The 18,659-nt window shown below is 42.2% G+C and overlaps 1 protein-coding gene across 1 annotated transcript in view; it reads left to right on the top strand.

The window, feature by feature from the left end:
- LOC124804882 (pyrimidodiazepine synthase-like) overlaps positions 1 to 18,659 on the top strand; it is a 114,906-nt gene that overhangs the window by 9,320 nt on the left and 86,927 nt on the right. The gene's annotated exons all lie outside the window — the stretch shown is intronic.

Raw genomic sequence — 18,659 nt, 5'->3', positions numbered from 1 at the left:
TCTCTACATTTGGTATCGGGGTTGCGTAGACAACAGCTTTCAAATGCCTTCATAAATGAAAGTTAAGAGGGTTGAGGTCAGGACAGCGTGGAGGCCATGGAATTGGTCCGCCTCTACCGATCCATCGGTCACCGAATCTGTTGTTGAGAAGGGTACGAACACTTCGACTGAAATGTGCAGGAGCTCCATCGTGCATGAACCACATGTTATGTCGTACTTGTAAAGGCACATGTTCTAGCAGCACAGGTAGAGTATCCAGTATGAAATCATGATAACGTGCTACATTGAGCGTAGGTGGAAGAACATGGGGCCCAATCAAGACATCACCAACAATGCCTGCCCAAACGTTCACAGAAAATCTGTGTTGATGACGTGATTGCACAATTGCGTGCGGATTCTCGCCAGCCCACACATGTTGATTGTGAAAATTACAATTTGATCACGTTGGAATGAAGCCTCATCCGTAAAGAGAACATTTGCACTGAAATGAGGATTGACACATTGTTGGATGAACCATTCGCAGAAGTGTACCCGTGGAGGCCAATCAGCTGCTGATAGTGCCTGCACACGCTGTGCATGGTACGGAAACAACTGGTTCTCCCGTAGCACTCTCCATACAGTGACGTGGTCAACGTTGCCTTGTACAGCAGCAACTTCTCTGACGCTGACATTAGGGTTATCGTCAACTGCGAGAAGAATTGCCTCGTCCATTGCAGGTGTCCTTGTCGTTCTAGGTCTTCCCCAGTCGCGAGTCATAGGCTGGAATGTTCCGTGCTCCCTAAGACGCCGATCAATTGCTTCGAACGTCTTCCTGTCGGGACACCTTCGTTCTGGAAATCTGTCTCGATACAAACGTACCGCGCCACGGCTATTGCCCCGTGCTAATACATACATCAAATGGGCATCTGCCAACTCCGAATTTGTAAACATTGCACTGACTGCAAAACCACGTTCGTCATGAACACTAACCTGTTGATGCTACGTACTGATGTGCTTGATGCTAGTACTGTAGAGCAATGAGTCGCATGTCAACACAAGCACCGAAGTCGACATTACCTTCCTTCAATTGGGCCAACTGGCGGTGAATCGAGGAAGTACAGTACATACTGACGAAACTAAAATGAACTCTGACATGTAAATTAAGCGTTTCCGGACACATGTCCACATAACATCTTTTCTTTATTTGTGTGTGAGGAATGTTTCCTGAAAGTTTGGCCGTAACTTTTTTAACATCCTGTATATTTCTGAACGTGACGAAGCTAATTTTAATTGAACTGTTCATATACAAAACATGCTCTATTTGATGTGCTTCCCAAGGTCAACGTGTTTCAGCAGATAATTGCGATTTAGGTTTTTAATTGTGTAGCTGTGTTAGCGCAAACAAAAAGTGCTCATATGTCTTTCATGCGCAGCCGAATGTCGACGATAAGCGTCTCTTTCTTTCTCATTACAAACAACATGATATTTAAAGCGAAATTTCACGTGCCTATTCCATAGAGCGGTCCCAGATTAGTTAGGTCCGACATTAGTTCTATCGATATGTATTAAAAGGGAAAGTAACATACGAAGAGTAACCAGTAATCCAGCAGCAGCAGCACCACCGCCCTGGCCATGCTGAGTGCTACCGTTAAGCATCCAGCGCTACTATGTCGTACTCGATTGCTGTTTATTTTCATGTCTTATAGTCCTTGTTAAGACATATCGATAAAACAAATATCGCACTACACTAACAGGGGATCACTCGGTCGAACGGGTCTATAAAATTCCGATGTAAAAATAATTGAAACTTCCTGGCAGATTAAAACTGTGTGCCGGACCGAGACTCGAACTCGCGACCTTTGCCCTTCGCGGGCAAGTGCTCTACCATTTTTTTTTTTTTTTTCAGTTCGTTGCATCTGCTCGGGGCGGACGTCGCAAGATGCCCATTTCAGTTTGTCGTTGATCAATTAACTCAGATTTTTTTATTACAGAGGGCAGCTAACCCTCTGGTCGAACACGCTGAGCAACCGCGCCGGCTACTGAGCTACCTAAGCACGACTCATGCCCCGCCCTCTCAGCTTTACTTCTGCCAGTACCTCGTCTCCTAGCTTCCAAATTTTACAGAAGCTCTCCTGCGAACCTTGCAGAACTAGCAATCCTGAAAGAAAGAGAGACATAGCTTTGCCACAGCCTGGGGGATGTTTCCAGAATGAGATTTTCACTCTGCAGCGGAGTGTGCGCTGATATGAAACTTCCTGGCAGATTAAAACTGTGTGCCGGACCGGGACTCGAACTCGGGACCTTTGCCTTTCGCGAGCAAGTGCTCTACTGGCAGAAGTAAAGCTGTGAGGACGGGGCGTGAGTCGTGCTTGGGTAGCTCAGTTGGTAGAGCAAAGTTCCCTAGTTCGAGTCTTGGTTCGGCACACAGTTTTAATCTTCCAGGAAGTTTCATATCAGCGCACACTCCGCTGCAGAGTGAAAAATCTCATTCTGGTAAAAATAATTGTTTCTAATGGGAAACAAACCGACGCTTTCTGTTGACAATGAGAGTCGCGTGAAAGACGCGACCATCAATAATTGCTTGGGCTAACTGCAGCTACAAACGCAAAAACAAAGTGTCAAATATCTGCCAAAACACCGGAGGAAACGCGCCTGACGACTCTTAGGAGAGGCACCCTTTATATGGGACATGAGCTGAGGGTGCCTGGCGTGATAACGTCGGACACACACGTTTCGAGATGCTCCTAGTAAATGCACGCTATGAAACACATGGCGAAACAAGGCCCCGGGATTAGACAACACTCCGTTAGAGCTGCTGATAGCCTTGGGAGGGCCAACAGTGACAAAACTCTTCCATCTGGTGAGCAATATGTTTGAGACAGGAGAAATACCCTCAGACTTCAAGAAGAATATAATAATTCTAATACCAAAGATAACAGGAGCTGACAGGTGTGAAAATTACTGAACTATCAGTTTAATAAGTCACGTTTGCAAAATACTAACACGAATCCTTTACAGAAAAATGTAACAACTGGTAGAAGCCAACCTCGGGGGAGATCAGCTTGGATTCCGGAGAAATATAGGAACACGCGAGGCAATACTGACCCTCGACTTCTCTAGAAGATAAGTTAAAGAAAGGCAAACCTACATTTGTAGTATTTGTAGATTTAGAGAAAGCTTTTGACAGTGTTGGCTGGAATACTTTCTTTCAAATTCTGAAGATGGCAAGCGTAAAATGCAGGGAGAGAGAGGCTAATTTGTACAGATACCAGACGCCAGTTATACGAGTCGAGGGGCACGAAAGGGAAGCAGTGGTGGAGAAGGGAATGAGGGCTGTAGCCTATCCCCGATATTATTCAGTCTGTTTATTGAGCGAGCAGTAAAAGAAACAAAAGAAAAACTTGGAGTAGGAAGTGAAGTCGAAATAAAAACCTTATTTCCCGATGATACTGTAATTTCGTCAGAGACAGCATAGGATCTGGAAGAACAGTTTAACGGAATGGACAGTGTGTTGAAAGGAGGATATAAGATGAACATCAACAAAAGCAAAACAAGGATAATGGTATGCAGTCTAATTAAATCAGGTGATACTGAGGGAATTAGATTAGAAAATGAGACGTTTAAAGTAGTAGATGAGTTTTGGTGATTTGGGAAGCAAAATAACTGATGATAGTCGAAGTAGGTAGGGTATAAACCATAGACTGGCAATGCAAGAAAAGCGTTTCTCAGAAAGAGAAATTTGCTAACATCGAGTATGGATTTAAGTGTCAAGAAGTCCTTTCTGAAAGTATTTGTATGGAATGTATCCATGTATGGATGTGAAATGTGGACGATAAATAGTTTAGACAAGAAGAGAATAGAAGCTTTCGAAATGTGGTGCTACAGAAGAATGCTGAAGATTAGATGGGTAGATCACATAACTAATGAGGAGGTATTGAATAGAATTGGGGAGAAGAAAAATTCTTGATACAACCTGACTAGAAGAAGGGATCGGTTGGTAGGACACATTCTGAGGCATCAAGAGATCACCAATTTAGTACCAGAAGGAAGCGTAGGGGACAAAAATTGCAGAGGGAGACCAAGAAATGAACACATTAAACAGATTCAGAAGCATGCAGGTTGCAGTAATTACTCGGAGACGAAGAGGCTTGCTCGGGATAGAGTAGCATGGACCGATGACCTTAGCAGTTAAGTCCCATAAGATATCACACATTTAGAGTAGCATGGCGAGCTGCATCAAACCAGCCTTTGGACTGAAGACCACTAGAACAACAACAACAACGAAATACTTGCTGTATATCGACAACTGGAACACATCTCGCTTCCCTTACTTGCATGAAAGAAGAAAATACCGTAGGTATAGTTCGCATGAACTTTCGCCGCCGAAACTTGAAGCCGAACTGCGAAGATGTGAGATGGAATTTAGATCAAGCGATACTATGGTGGCTTTGAAGTGGTATGACGAAAGAGACGTACAGTATGTATGTCGACGATACCTCATACAGCTGCAATGAAATCAGATGTGATTGTGTGTTGAATACAACGATTCTGTGGGTGCAGTGGACAAATACAACATGCTACTTAGCTCAACTAAATATGTTCGCGACACATTGAAACGAAGCAAAAAAAATCTTCCTTCTCTCCTTAGGCATGTGCATGTTGAACTCTTAGGTTATTTACAAGGTTCATACCGGAAAGAATACTTCACTTACCAGATTTCATCTCAGCCTCATTCGCCAGATGTTAGAGACATACCACCAAGAAAGAAAGCATGAGGAGGTCGTCAATCAGACGGGGAAAATGCACTGCTGCTACAAGAAAGGTATTCTACAAGCACTATCGAATCATCAGCAGCGCACTCAGTAGTGAAAGGGTTAGTAATTAGTTTATTAGTGAAGTAACTAATGTACAACAGTTCATAATACATTTTAAACGTATCATAATAACTGTATGTGATATGTTGAAACTGTGTGCCGGTTCGAGACCAAACCAAGGTCCCTACGGCTCACTGGCACTTGTCGCGAAACGTAGGTCTCCATATTCAAAACGACCAAGAATACATTTCATCTTACACGCGAAGCCTAGAAAAATTGGCTGTAACGGATAACATTAATGCGAATACGCCCAATTTTTTTCGCACATGCAAATTCTTGCAATGGTTTGCGACTATTGAGATTTTGTAATTTGTAATTAGAGTGTACAGTACCAGTTTCAATAGAACCACTGGCAGTCCACTCGGTGCCTGTAAGCATGGAGGTTTGTGTTCAGAGGTTATAAAGAAGAAAAATTAAATGTTTTCACATTCTGATACGAGAATTGTGAATCACATAGTACGGCAGAGAACACTCTGTCTCACTTACGTAAGCTGTTATCCTTCACATCATGGTTCCATAAACCGACTATGACATAACAGCAGAACCCATAAGGATTTGTTTTAGGCATCTATTGCTAGAGAAATATAAATTGTAATTAGCCGTCGAAAGCCTCAGCTGTTATCTAAATTTTCCGCCGCAAAATGACGTTCTATTAAAATAATTTCAGGATTTCCGACAGAATCGTGAGTTACAAGCTGATGATTGTGTGAGATGTGTCTGCCAGTTTTGCCTTCGTGCAGAAATTATACTGCCGGATCCTGCACGATGGAGCCTGCAACTTATCAGGTACCTGCTTGCCACAGAAGAGGCCCTTAAGTGGTCTATTCTAGGATGGCCGGATGTGTGACGTCATTAAAGGCAAATACTCCTCCCACTCGACTCTGGTACCCCCATACTGGCAAGCACAAACATCATTTCAGCCTAGTTTTCAGGATTTCATGCGTGAGTGGTGGTCTTCTAATTCCATGACATGAATAATACACTGAAAAGATGTAAAAGTGTATTAACTTTCTAATAAATTTACGAATTGTGTATGGAGTATAAAGCAAAATTTAAAAGGAGCTTCAAATTTTCAGAGAATGTAAATTTGGTGGAAAGTTTTTATCATGACTTCGACGTTTTCATGTGGTGTTCAACGCTTTGCTTATACGAATGGTATCTCCAGTCGACTAGTCAGACATACAATGAAGTTTCTGTTATGATTTTTAGAAATCTAACGCCTCTCTTACATTTTGTCCTTTTAACTTAACGCACAGAAGTGTGAGTTGAGTTACCGAACAACATCTGATGAAACCTACATCCATAAAGCACCATACTATCAGTAAAAAATAAATAGATTATTGAGACATGTTTCATATGTTTCACAAAAAACGTCGGTTTGTCATATATGGCTATCAATCTGCAGCAAGTTGACAGAACTTTCCGGTAGTTTTGTGATGTCAAGGATTTCCTCCAGCATAGGAGAGTACGACCATTACTGGCATAACTTGTCTTAGGTACACGTGCAATGGATACTGATTGTTAACTGTCCATAATATGTGGCACTGAACTGCCCAGTTACACACTTTTTCGGAGTAAATTGTCAGTAGTGTAACTGTAAAACTGTACAGGCAGTAAGGAAATCTTTCAAGGAGTGAAGGGCGAGAAATATTGCACAATATTGTGAAATGGCATAAGTGAAAGAAAAGCTATAATCCGCTTTTATGCAGTTGTAACTTGCTGATCACTCATACTGAAATCACCACAGTGGGTACTTTAGTGTTGGCATACGCCCTGACCATGCGCAGAAAGCAAGTGGTCGCTAAGAAGACTTGTTCCTCACTTTCCTATGCAACACTAAAGAATAAGAGAAATTGGTATCTTTGGAACTATTTTTAGGTTACATAATAAAATATCTTGGTTGCTTCTACTGGTGCTAGAAAACTCAAATTTCATCCGGCATAAATGAATCAATCTTTACCAAAAAGAAAACAGAAAACAGTCGGTGGTTTTTCTTTATTTGCCTTTGAAACTGAAGTTACCTACTGCCGATAATTCGATAACACAGCTTTATACACTGGTGTCAAAGATTAAAGCAACAATAAGGAGTCTTTCCAGATTGCTTTTATTTTGCCACAAAACAGAATAAGCAGGTGATAGTATAGCAGAAACAATGTAAAAATACAGAATGGAAGCAACTTCAACATACATAACGGTAGAAAAAAATGTTCTTTTTTTTGCAACTTAATAGTTGGACAACTGGTTAACGTGCTCAGTATGGTGTGTGACCACCTCTGGCAGTAATACAGAGCTGACAACGTTGGGGCATGCTGTGAATGATGTTGTCAGGCTCACATTGAGGCAATAACGCCCATTATTCCTGCAGTGCTGTTCGCAAGTCTTGGAGAGTGGTTGGTGGATGCTGACGTGATGCAACCCGTTTCAATAGTGCATACCGGATATTCTGTATGGGATTAAACTCGGGAGAGCGAGGAAGCCATGCCGTGCGTGCAATATCTCCCGTATCCAAGAAAACATCAACAACCTGTGCTCTATGAGATCGAGCATTAGTGCGAAGTCTAGATCCAAAGCGTCTCGCAACAACTGCATATGAGGTCCCAAGATCTTGTCACGACACATAACACCAGTTAAACCTTGCCGATTCATCCCCGAAATTTCACGAAGAGCTGTTCGAGTGCTCAACGTAATCCAAGCCCACACTATTAGGGATCCTCCTCGATATCGGTCTCTTTCCACAATTTTTGGCGCTCTAAATCGTGGTCCAAGTTCCCTCCAGATGTGAATCCGCCGAGAATCACTCTCCAGACGAAATCATGACTCATATGTAAAAAGAACTTTGCCCCACTCTTCGGTGGCCGAGCGGTTCTAGGCGCTTCAGTCTGGAACCGCGCGACCGCTACGGTCGCAAGTTCGAATCACGCCTCGGGCATGGATGTGTGATGTCCTTAGGTTAGTTAGGTTTAAGTAGTTCTAAGTTCTAGGGGACTGATGACCTTAGAAGTTAAGTCCCATAGTGCTCAGAGCCATTTGAACCCACTCTTCGACTGTTCAGATGACAGGTTGACGAGTCAACTCTAGACGTTCCCATCTGTGAACAATCGTCAAAGGTACACATACAGTCGGTCTCCGGTAATGAAGTCCACTCTGCCGAAGCCTTCTGTACATCGTTTGACTCTGTACAACACGTTGAGTGGATGCTGCGAGCTCACACACCAGTTGCCGTGGAGTACTAAGGCGGTACATTACGCCCTTACAGCCAAATAACGATCCTCTTAATCTGATGTCACACGTAGTCAGCCATGTCCTGGTCGTCGTGATAGAGTTTCGGTCTCTATAGATTGTCGCCACATCCGAAAAACAACAGAACGATTCACATTAAGCCATCGGGCCACATTAGCTTCCGACTGTCCTGCGTCCATTCTTCCTATGGCCCTCCACTGCAGAGAGTCTGGTAGGCGTCTTCGCTGTGCCACACTGCATCGTCTGTGACTGTGTACACAGTGGTTGTGGATTGGGGCTATACTGCAAACCCTACCCCATTAGGTAGGTGCCCTGACGTCATCGCTGGCGTAGTTTTCCGTTGACCGGAATGCCATCTTCTGCGCAGAACACGATCATACGGACATCTGTTGACAGTTTGTATGATTATATCGTGAATTAGACACTGGACGGGGAAACAGCGGTTTGTCGCTTTAATTTTGGACACCAGTGTATTAATACAAGAGAGAGAGAGAGAGAGAGCGGGAAAATACACGGTCCACAAGAGGACAAGCAAGAATGGACAGAACCCGATACACTTCAGGAATTTTGACCTCGAAGTCGCTGCAACGCAATATCAGAAACAACATAAGAAACAGCGGACTTCGAAATCCCTTAGAAAGCCTTAGGAGAATTTCAAGTAGACCTGAAAGCGATGGCCTTGAAAAATGCCGGAGAAATTATGAATGTAAGAACAAGGGAAGGATTTTTCGAATTCAGTCATCATCTACTCTAAATCAAAGCGAAAAATAACGCAAACGGAAAGTTTCAGATCCTGGGAGACATTATACAGGAAACTGAACTCGACATCCAGTGAAGCAAGGATCACAAAACTATAGAAAGCAGGAAACCACTACAGAAAAAGAAGTATCTCTCTCAGTTCCAAATTAAGACACTCTAATATAATAGCCTAACGGAGGACTTGTGCGCCTCAGAAAGAACAGCGTTTAAGGAAAGAACAACAATCGAAGGGATAGAAGTACCAACAGAAGAATGATTTGCGGGCTGATTCAGAAAGAGGGGATGTGGATAAAGAGGCCGACAAAAGAACTGCCAAACAGACATGGACGATTACAAACAACACTAGGAAAATAAGGGCAAAATTCCCTGGACACATGAAAAACTGATCGAGAAGATTTCTAAAATGGTGACGATTAATAAAGTTAAAACAGACTGGGTAAAAAAGCCATGGAAGACCTCAAGAAACTAAGCGTCTCCAGGGATGACAAGCAAAAAAACATAGGAAAAACAGAACAGAAATTTTGAGCAAACGACCAAAGAGAAGAAACGAAAGAAGCGGACGGAAGGAGCAAGACGAAACAAAGTGAATTTTTTAGATTTTTGGGAAGAAAGAGAGAGAGCAAGAGAGAGAGAGAGAGAGAGAGAAAGGCTATGAAAATTTATTGTGTTTTTGCGCTCTCCTTGAGGGTGAATTAACCAAGAAAAGTGATACCCTCAAAAATTAAGAAGGTAGACAAGTCAACATCAGAACTTTATGAAGCTCTATTTAAAATTAACTTCAGTCATTTAAGTCACATGAATCCTGATTACAAAATGAGTAGGTTTGAACTCGAAAATTGATAACGGGTTTGCAGAAGTAAGGAACACGTCAGAACTGTAGTAAGAGGTAAATTCAAGCAAGCAGCAAACGACGGATAGAAATGCTGCGGCGTAAATATTAGTCGAGACGAAATATACTATGATACTTAAAGAGGAGTTTAGCCGGTCGGCCCATTACGTAAATAACTTTGGTTTGCAGAACGGATTTCATGTCACGGAGAATGTTCAAATAATTAGTAGGCTATTGTGATAAATGTAATTAAGGTAGAAATGAATTTTTGGACTACATCTTTGTGCCACACAAATGCCAAAGGTATGAAGCTGTTATTCTGTAGGGCGTTTACTCTGACGAGAGCACAGAAAACGTACATCATAGCTTAACTTGTAACTGACGACAAGGTGTTTAGAGACGAACGGGTAAAAGAAGTTGTAACAAAAATTTTCATAGACTTTTAAAGACTGTGATCGATACAAAAGACAAATAGGTGGCTGTGTTTGGTATTTCAGTTCACCTGAGGAGTCAACATGATACATTCATGTCTGAGACCGAACTTCAAAATTATGGTATTGTCAAGTACATCTGAGTAGAGTTCAGCTCTACTAAAACAACGGTTGGATAATTATGGTAAAAAACACAAATGACGTAATAAGTGGTAGGGTTACCTGTGGTACTGGTAGCGAAAGAAAAATGTATGTGCAAGAGAGAAACTGGTAGCGAACGACTTTTGTTTTTTTTGTTTATTTAGCACGTAATTAGAACCGCACATCTTTCAGTGTTGTCCATTACGTATTTTATATCCCTACAAATTATAGATTACATTTTGTAAGCAATAAAAATAACCTGATCGTTACCGGCTGCACTTTTATGTAAACAAAACAATTACTTTTGACCCAATCACAGTTCACATGCACAAACAAATATCTATATAATTAGTGTTGTTATTTTGTGCTCAATATAACGTTCTTCATCATGATCAAAGGCAAGAGTTTCCTGTTAGTAGTTGTTTATGAATTACCCGAATAACTTGTATGACCCTGACGAAGTACCTTATTTTGAAGAAATTTCGTTTTCTAGCGCTATATGTTAAATTCGTACAGTTTTTATTTTTACTACAACACATCTCTGTTTCCCATTACAAACCAAAAATTTTCGAATGAAGTTAAAAATCAACATTTTCAGTTTTGCTGCAAATATTGTTTATGCTTAAGTAACAGAGAGGAGGATATCTACGTAGAACAGCCATGTTAAAAATTTTCATATGTAGCAGTTTGGTAATACTGAAAATGAAACCTAATATGGATATACATTTCATTATATGAAGTAAAAGAAATGTGAGCAAATATTGCGAAAACCACTCATGAATTTTATTTTATTTCCCCGTAAACGTAATGTAATTAAGCAACATATCTAAAAATAACATTAATGCTGGTAGGATCTGAACTGCCCAAGTTTACTCAAAAAGTAGTCTACGTTTACTTGTGATAATCTGCAACAGCATACGATAGACAATCATGTGCTGAGCAATGCTGTGACAAACGAGAAGGAGCCGTGGATCCCCGTATTTGAACGCTACTCCGAAAAGAAAGAGAATTTCACCACAGATTTAAACGTACCCAAAGCCTTGAAGATAAGGTTCAAATGGTTCAAATGGCTCTGAGCACTATGGGACTTAACATCTTAGGTCATCAGTCCCCTAAAACTTAGAACTACTTAAACCTAACTAACGTACGAACATCACACACATCCATGCCCGAGGCTGGATTCGAACCTGCGACCGTAGCAGTCGCGCGGTTCCGGACTGAGCGCCTATAACCGCGAGACCACCGCGGCCGGCTAGATAAGGAAAAACGGAAGGAAGTTAAAATAGGTTTACGGAACCCAACTTACGATCTGACACAAGATCCTAGAAGTTTTGGTCTTATGCAAAGTCAATAACTGTATCAAGGCTCACTCGGTGACCATTGTACCACAGACAAGAAAGATGACATTGAGATAGCAAAAGTTATTTCAGTGAGGGAGAATGTACTGTGCTTCTTAACTTCAATCGTCGTGCGAACACTAATATGCAGATACCGAAGTAAGTAACTGTGGGATAGAAAATAAACTACAATGGCTCAACAAGCGAAACGTGATTGGATCCGATACGTTTCTACACTGAGGTGACAAAGTCATCGGATAGCGATACGCACATATACGGATGGCGGTAGTATTTCGTACTCAAGGTATAAAGGGGCAGTGCATTGGCGGAACTCTCATTTGCACTCACGTGATTCATGTGAAAGCGTTTCCGACGCCATTATGGCCACATGGCGGAAATTAACAGACTTTTAACGCGGATTGCTTTTTGGAGGTAGACACATGGGGCATTCCATTTCGGAAATTGTTAGGAAACTCAGCAATGATCCAAGAATACCAAATTTCAGACATTGCCTCTCGTCACTGGCAACGCAGTGGCCGACGGCCTTCACTTAACAACCGAGATAAGAGACATCCGTGTAGAGTTGTTAGTGCTAACAGACAAGCAACACTGCGTGAAATAACTTCCCCATATGGGGTGTACGGTGAACGTATCCGTTAGTACAGTGCAGCGAAGTGTGGCGTTAAAGGGCTATGGCAGCAGACGACCGACGCGGGTGCCTTTGCTAACAGTACTACATCGCCTGCAGAGCGTCACGTGGGCTCGCGACGATATCGGTTGGACTCTAGGTGACTGGAAAATCGTGGCCTGGTCAGAAGAGTCCAGATTTCAGTTGGTAAGAGCTGATGAAACGGTGCGAATGAGGTGCAGACCCCACGAAATAATGGACCCAAGCTATCAACAAGGCACTGTGCAAGCTGGTGATCGTTCCATAACCATGTAAGATGTATTTACATCGAATGGTCTGGGTCCTCTGGTCCAACTGAACCGATCGTTGACTGTATATGGTTATGTTCGGTTACTTGGAGACAATCTGCAGCCATTCATGGACCTCATATTCCCAAACAACGATGTCATATTACCGAGTCAAAGTTGTCCACTATTAGTTTGAAGAACATTCTGGACAGTTCGAGCGAATGACTTGGCCACCCCGACCGCCCGGTATGAATACCACTGAACAGTTTTGTAACACAATCGAGAAGTCAGTTCGTGTATAAAATCTAGCACTGACAACACCTTCGCAATTATCGACGGCTATAGAGGCATGGCTCAATATTTCCACAGGGGACTTACAACGACTTTTTGAGTCCGTAACACGTCGAGTTTATTCGCTGCGCCGGACAAAAAAAAGGTCCAACAGGATATTAGGTGGTATCCCACCAATTTTATCACCTCAGTATACACAGAGCATGCAAAGAAACTAACTTTTGGCAGCAGAATATCATCAGTCGCTGGAGGAACGCAGTGATCCAAATGATTGGAAAAGTTGCGGGCTTTCAAAAAGGGAAATGAAAGGATGTGGCCCTCAACTACATACCCTCTGACTCAACACTGTAATATTAGAAGTTTTGGCTGGTTTAGTTGTCTAGGGGCTGGGATACGTAGTTGCCGCATTACAGGCCAAATACTGGTGAGTCTACAGTCTACGATAAGAATCCACACATAAATTGAATGGTCAAAGGTTCCTATCACTCGGCAATTGCGAATTAATATAGAAATTTATAAATGAAAGAATGCACTTACATAAAATCTGCAGGTACTATTTTAACGACTTTAAATGATGTGTACTATAGCAGAAGTACTTTTGAAAATGCCATATATTTCTGCAAAACACTTATTGGTGTCGATGGTCCAGCAATTAAATAAAATAAAAGTTGAATATAGGGAGACAATAGATTCCTACTGCACGTAATTAGTAATGAATAACAACATAGCTCGCGAGATATCCACTTCTAAACGCACACTACGTCTTCACTGCAGAAGCCACGGAAATCTCACAAGTGTACAGTCAGCACTACGAAATATTTCTATCTGCCGCGACCACGCGCAAACCGCTCCACACTCTCCAAGTCCCTCTCCCGCGACCGAGCGTCGCGCTGTACTGTCCGCGTCCAGCAGTCACTCCCGTGTCCTGAACCGTCCTGTCCAGCACTGCCACCCTGCCAGAGCTTCGGTAGTCACCTTACTTAGTAACGAGCGCTGTGATTAGCTAGGGCGCTCCCTCCACGTCTCCAGCTAACGTATACTGATAAACATAAAACACTTTCGAAATACTGGATTTACATTTAAATAACTTGAAATTAAATAAATGTTCCTACTGCTGGACCATAAACATGCTCTAACACACATTATTAAATACATAAACAAATAAACATATATCAAAAGAAAAGAAGCAAAAGGTAGGCCAGGAGCCTAATATCTCTGTGCTTTCTAACACAGTGTAAATATTTAACCAATTTCTTCATGAACTGCATATATCGGATATAAAGAAAGACATAGATAAAGAAATATATTTATAAACGTGCTGCTACCCTTTTTCGGTGTAACTGTGGAGTACTTATGGCCTGACGCGATCGATAGTAATCGGCCACTTTGGCCTCAAACAACTCATTTATTATTCAAGTTACATGACTGGAATTTATACCAATTTAAGTTTGCACTAATAGCTTTCTAAAGACACGTCAATAGACGAAATCGGATGAAGCGTCTAAATTTTGGAAATTCTTTGCTGGGTGTTACTTGTATAATTTACCTTGAGGTACTAAACTTTAAACTAATAAAGATATTGAAAATCTCATTACACCATCTGAATCGTCGTGCAAATAATAGTAATGTACATGTTTCTTTTTGAGGTATCATGATTCATTTGGCTACTATTAATTTCTATACGAACTGTGAAATGTCTGCCATGATGGTTTCACAAAGTCCGCCATCTTTGGCATTCTCGGCATACAAGTCTCTTTCGTCGAACACGAAACACCGTCCTCGTCACAGCAGAATTCCTAGCCACGCGGCTGGACCATGCGCTGGGGCTACCCCTCTCGTCCGGCTAACGTTCCACACCACCTGTTTGCCGCTGGGCGTCCTGTGCGGCCGCCCCAACTACGAACATATAATATTTCCAGGGCGCCACAACTTGCCCGTTACCTCACAAAGTGAACAAGTGATTCTCGTTTTTAAGAACGGTCTTCGAACAGATTAACATAACAATAAGCTTATATCACAGTTTGTCTATAATAAAAGTTTGGGAAACATTTCATAGCCGCGTAGTACGTCATTTCTGTACGAATCAACATGAATTCCGCAAAGAGCGATTGTGTGATGCCCAACTCACTCTGTTGGTTCACAGGACCCAGAATGTAGTACATACCAGCAGGCAGGTTGACGCGCATTCCTTCCGGTGGGCGTGCAATACAGTTCTGCCACATTGCGTCACGAATGAAATAAGAACTTACTGAATATCAGAACAGCATCGTGTCTGTGCTGAAAAGCTCTCGGCAACTATAACACAGCACTTTGTTTTTAATGAAGACGAGAATCTTCAGACACTATGGGCGTGTCGCAAGAAAGTGTTATAGGACCATTACTGTTCATAAAATACACGAATGACCCAGTGAATAGCGCTTGAAACTCCACCAGGCTGTTTGTGGTTGTATATAGAGGTCACAACGCTAGGAAATTGTAGCGAAATGGAGAAAAATCCTCGGAAGATCGACGCTTAGTGCAAGAGTTGAGGGTTGATCCCCGACATAAAGAAATGTAAAGTATTTCACAGGAAATAGGCAGAGTGACCCTTTATTGTGTGATTACGCAATAGCCGAACAGTCACTGGATGCAGACACATCCATGAAGTTTGTGGGAGTAAGGGGCCAGAAGGTTTAAAGTGGAAGGATCACATAAGACTATTCGTAGGTAAGGCCGATGCAAGACAGATTCATTGGAAGAATGAAGAAAGTGTAGTCCATCCACAGAGAAGGTATTTACACAAACGCATTCCTCTGACACTTCATGATAGCTCCGCAATGTCTGACACTTACTGGATACGATTAATAGGGGAAACAGAAAAAGATCTTAAGAAGAACAGTGCGCTGCATCAAGGATTTATTTAGTCACAGCGGAAGCGTCACGTATATGGTCATCCATCTCCAGTTGCAGACGCTAAAAGGGAGGCGTTGAACATACCGAGAGATTACGTTCGTAGGAGCGAAGGATCAACCAGCGCTTTATTTCCCATTGCACAAATGTCGGGAATAGAACAAGAAGCTAAAATTAGACATGTTAGAGCTCACTCGGAGGCTTATCAACAATAGTTCTTCCCGCGCATCATTCGCTATCAGAACAGGAAAGTGCTGGATTGACAGCGGTACACGAAGTACGATCCAGGATACCTTGTAAGGTGGCTTGTGGAGTGTAGACACAAGAGATAGTAATTAAGGCAACTGGTTCCAGTTTAGACTCGTATTTCATCAAGCGTTAAAAAAATCTACATAGTACAACAGAATAATCCGAGGACGTGCATCGCGTTTCCCATGTGAAGTGCACACTTCTGTTGACACAACGTAAAAAAAAGTCGGCATCTCTACAAGAATTTCAATTCTGTTCTTCGTTGACGTTTAAAACTTTTGTACAACATCGATACTATTTTGTTTTCATTTCTTTGACATCGTGAATGATCTGACTATTTTGATAGCGTACTGCTATTCATATCTTCGTAGTTGTTACCTCATTCTCAATACTCTGTTTTATACATTCTGATCTTCATTCGTTCCTACACTCTCCTCTATCCACCTCTTTCCATTTTCAGTTACGGAGCGAAGTTGCGCAGAAGTTAGCGCGCTGTACTCGCAATCGGGAAGACAACGGTTCAAACCCACGTCCGGCCACTCTGATTTAGGTTTTCCGTGATCTCAGTAAATCGCTTCAGGCAACTGCCGGGATGGTTCCTTTGGAATCGGACGGCCGATTTCCTTCCTCATCCTTCCCTAATCCGAGCTTGTGCTCCGTCTCCAATGCCCTCGTTGTCGACGGGACGTTAAACAGTAATTTCCTCTTCTTACTCCTCCTCCATTGCCAGTTTTGCTATTTTGTGTACAAGCTATCCACCCCTTCATAGGGTTAGGGTTTGAGTACATTTTCTCTCTCTCTCTCTCTTATTCTTTCTAGAACTTATGTACTTGATCTGTGGATTTACTTTTTAACATCCTTATGTAGAATCACGCTTCACAATGCATCCCATCAGAAGTTTCATGTTTTCTCTTGCTCCAGCTTTCACTACCCTGCAATGCTGTATTCTAACTTATATTTAAACTTACAAGAATTCCTTAAGTACGTTTCTGTTTTCGACGTCTTTAAAGTTCTTCCTCATGCTTGTGACATCTTACGTAATATTGTTTCCTTTACAGAAAAGTTTTTCACTTAAACTTCCTTTCGTAACGTTTATCCTGTCATACGAGACTGACTGTTTTTCGTGATTTGGCAAAATAAGTTTTGTATGAATGCATTGTGTTCTGTTCCTTCGGACACGTCAGAAAGAAGAGACACCTCGCATAATTGAAGGTGGAGAGGAGAAGGAAGGAAAGGACAGGAACTAATGATGTCAGCTGCAACGGGGCTTTATGTACGAGGAAAGTCAATAATTATCCGCAAAGTAGTAATAAAATTTTATTGTAATCAAATAGGAAACTTACAAGAACATTATTTTTCGACATAGTCTCCTTGCGTTTCAACGCACTTGGTCCATCGTTGTACAAGCTTCCTGATGCCCTCATAAAAGAAGGTTCTCGGTTGAGCTTCGACCCAGGAATGCACCGCTTCCTTCGCTGCTTCGTCCGAGGAAAATCGACGGTCCCTTAAAGCCTGTTTGAGTGGACCAAACAAGTGATAGAAGGGTCAAGATCGGTACTATATGTAGGATGATCCAGTACTTCAAATTTGAGTTTCTGGAGCGTTTCAGCAATGTGGGCAGCAGTGTGCGGACGAGCATTGTCGTGCAACAACACAACATCTTTTGACAGAAATCCTCGGCGTTTTGCTTCGAATTGCAGGCTTTAACCTGGCAGTAAGCATCTCACTGTAATGTACACTGTTTATTGTTGTGCCGCTTTCCCCATAATCTTCCAGTACTGGACCTTGTGCGTCACAAAAAACCGTAAGCATCAGTTTTCCTACGGACGGACAGGTATTGAACATTTTCTTGCACGGCGAATTTGGATGTTTCCATTTCATACTCTGCCGTTTACTCTCCGGCTCGTAATGATGGATCCATGTTTCGTTACCAGTAATGATAGTGTCTAAGAAGTTGTTCCCTTCGTTACCATAGCGATCCAAATGATTTTTGCTGATGTCCAAGCGCGTTTGTGCAACTGTGTGAGTTGTTTTGGGAACCATCTTGCACAAACTTTATGAAATCCAATTCTGTTGTGGATGATACCGTAAGCAGAACCGTGACTAATTTGCAGATGATGTGCCACTTCGTCAATAATTAATCGTCTGTCGAAGAGAATCATTTCACGTGAACGCTCAATCGTTTCTTCATTTGTGCCAGTAAACGGTCGTCCGGGTCCTTCATAGTGCGTAACACTTGTGCCACAATTTCGAAATTTTTCAATCCATTCGTAGACACTCCGTTGCAGCAGAGCACTGTTCCCGTACTGTACCGAAAGTCTTCGATGAATTTCGGCCCATGACACGCCTTCCGACCACGAAAAACGGATCACTGAACGTTGCTCTTCTTTGATGAAAATAGACAGTGGAGCAGCCATGATTAACAGCACGGCAGCGATAACGAAACTAGCCTAGCAGCTTGAAAATTGCAAAGATATAACAACAAATAAACAAAGCATGCGTCATCAACGTAAAACGACAGTACTATCAAAATAAACAAAAATAACTGAATTGCGGATAATAATTGACTTACTCTCGTAGAATCAGCAGTGGCAGGTGAAAATGTGTGGCGGACCAGAATCCGAACCCGGCAGCTTCTGTTTATTAACCAGTTGCATTAACCACTGCGCCATCCGAACATAGTGTTTATCACAGCAGTGCAGACTATCTACAGACGCCTCCTCGA

This window comes from Schistocerca piceifrons, chromosome 1 (genome assembly GCF_021461385.2).
Source record: "Schistocerca piceifrons isolate TAMUIC-IGC-003096 chromosome 1, iqSchPice1.1, whole genome shotgun sequence".
Classification (NCBI taxonomy): Eukaryota; Metazoa; Arthropoda; class Insecta; order Orthoptera; family Acrididae; genus Schistocerca; species Schistocerca piceifrons.
Note: the sequence above shows the minus strand (reverse complement) of the source record. Positions and strands in the feature narration are given on the sequence as shown.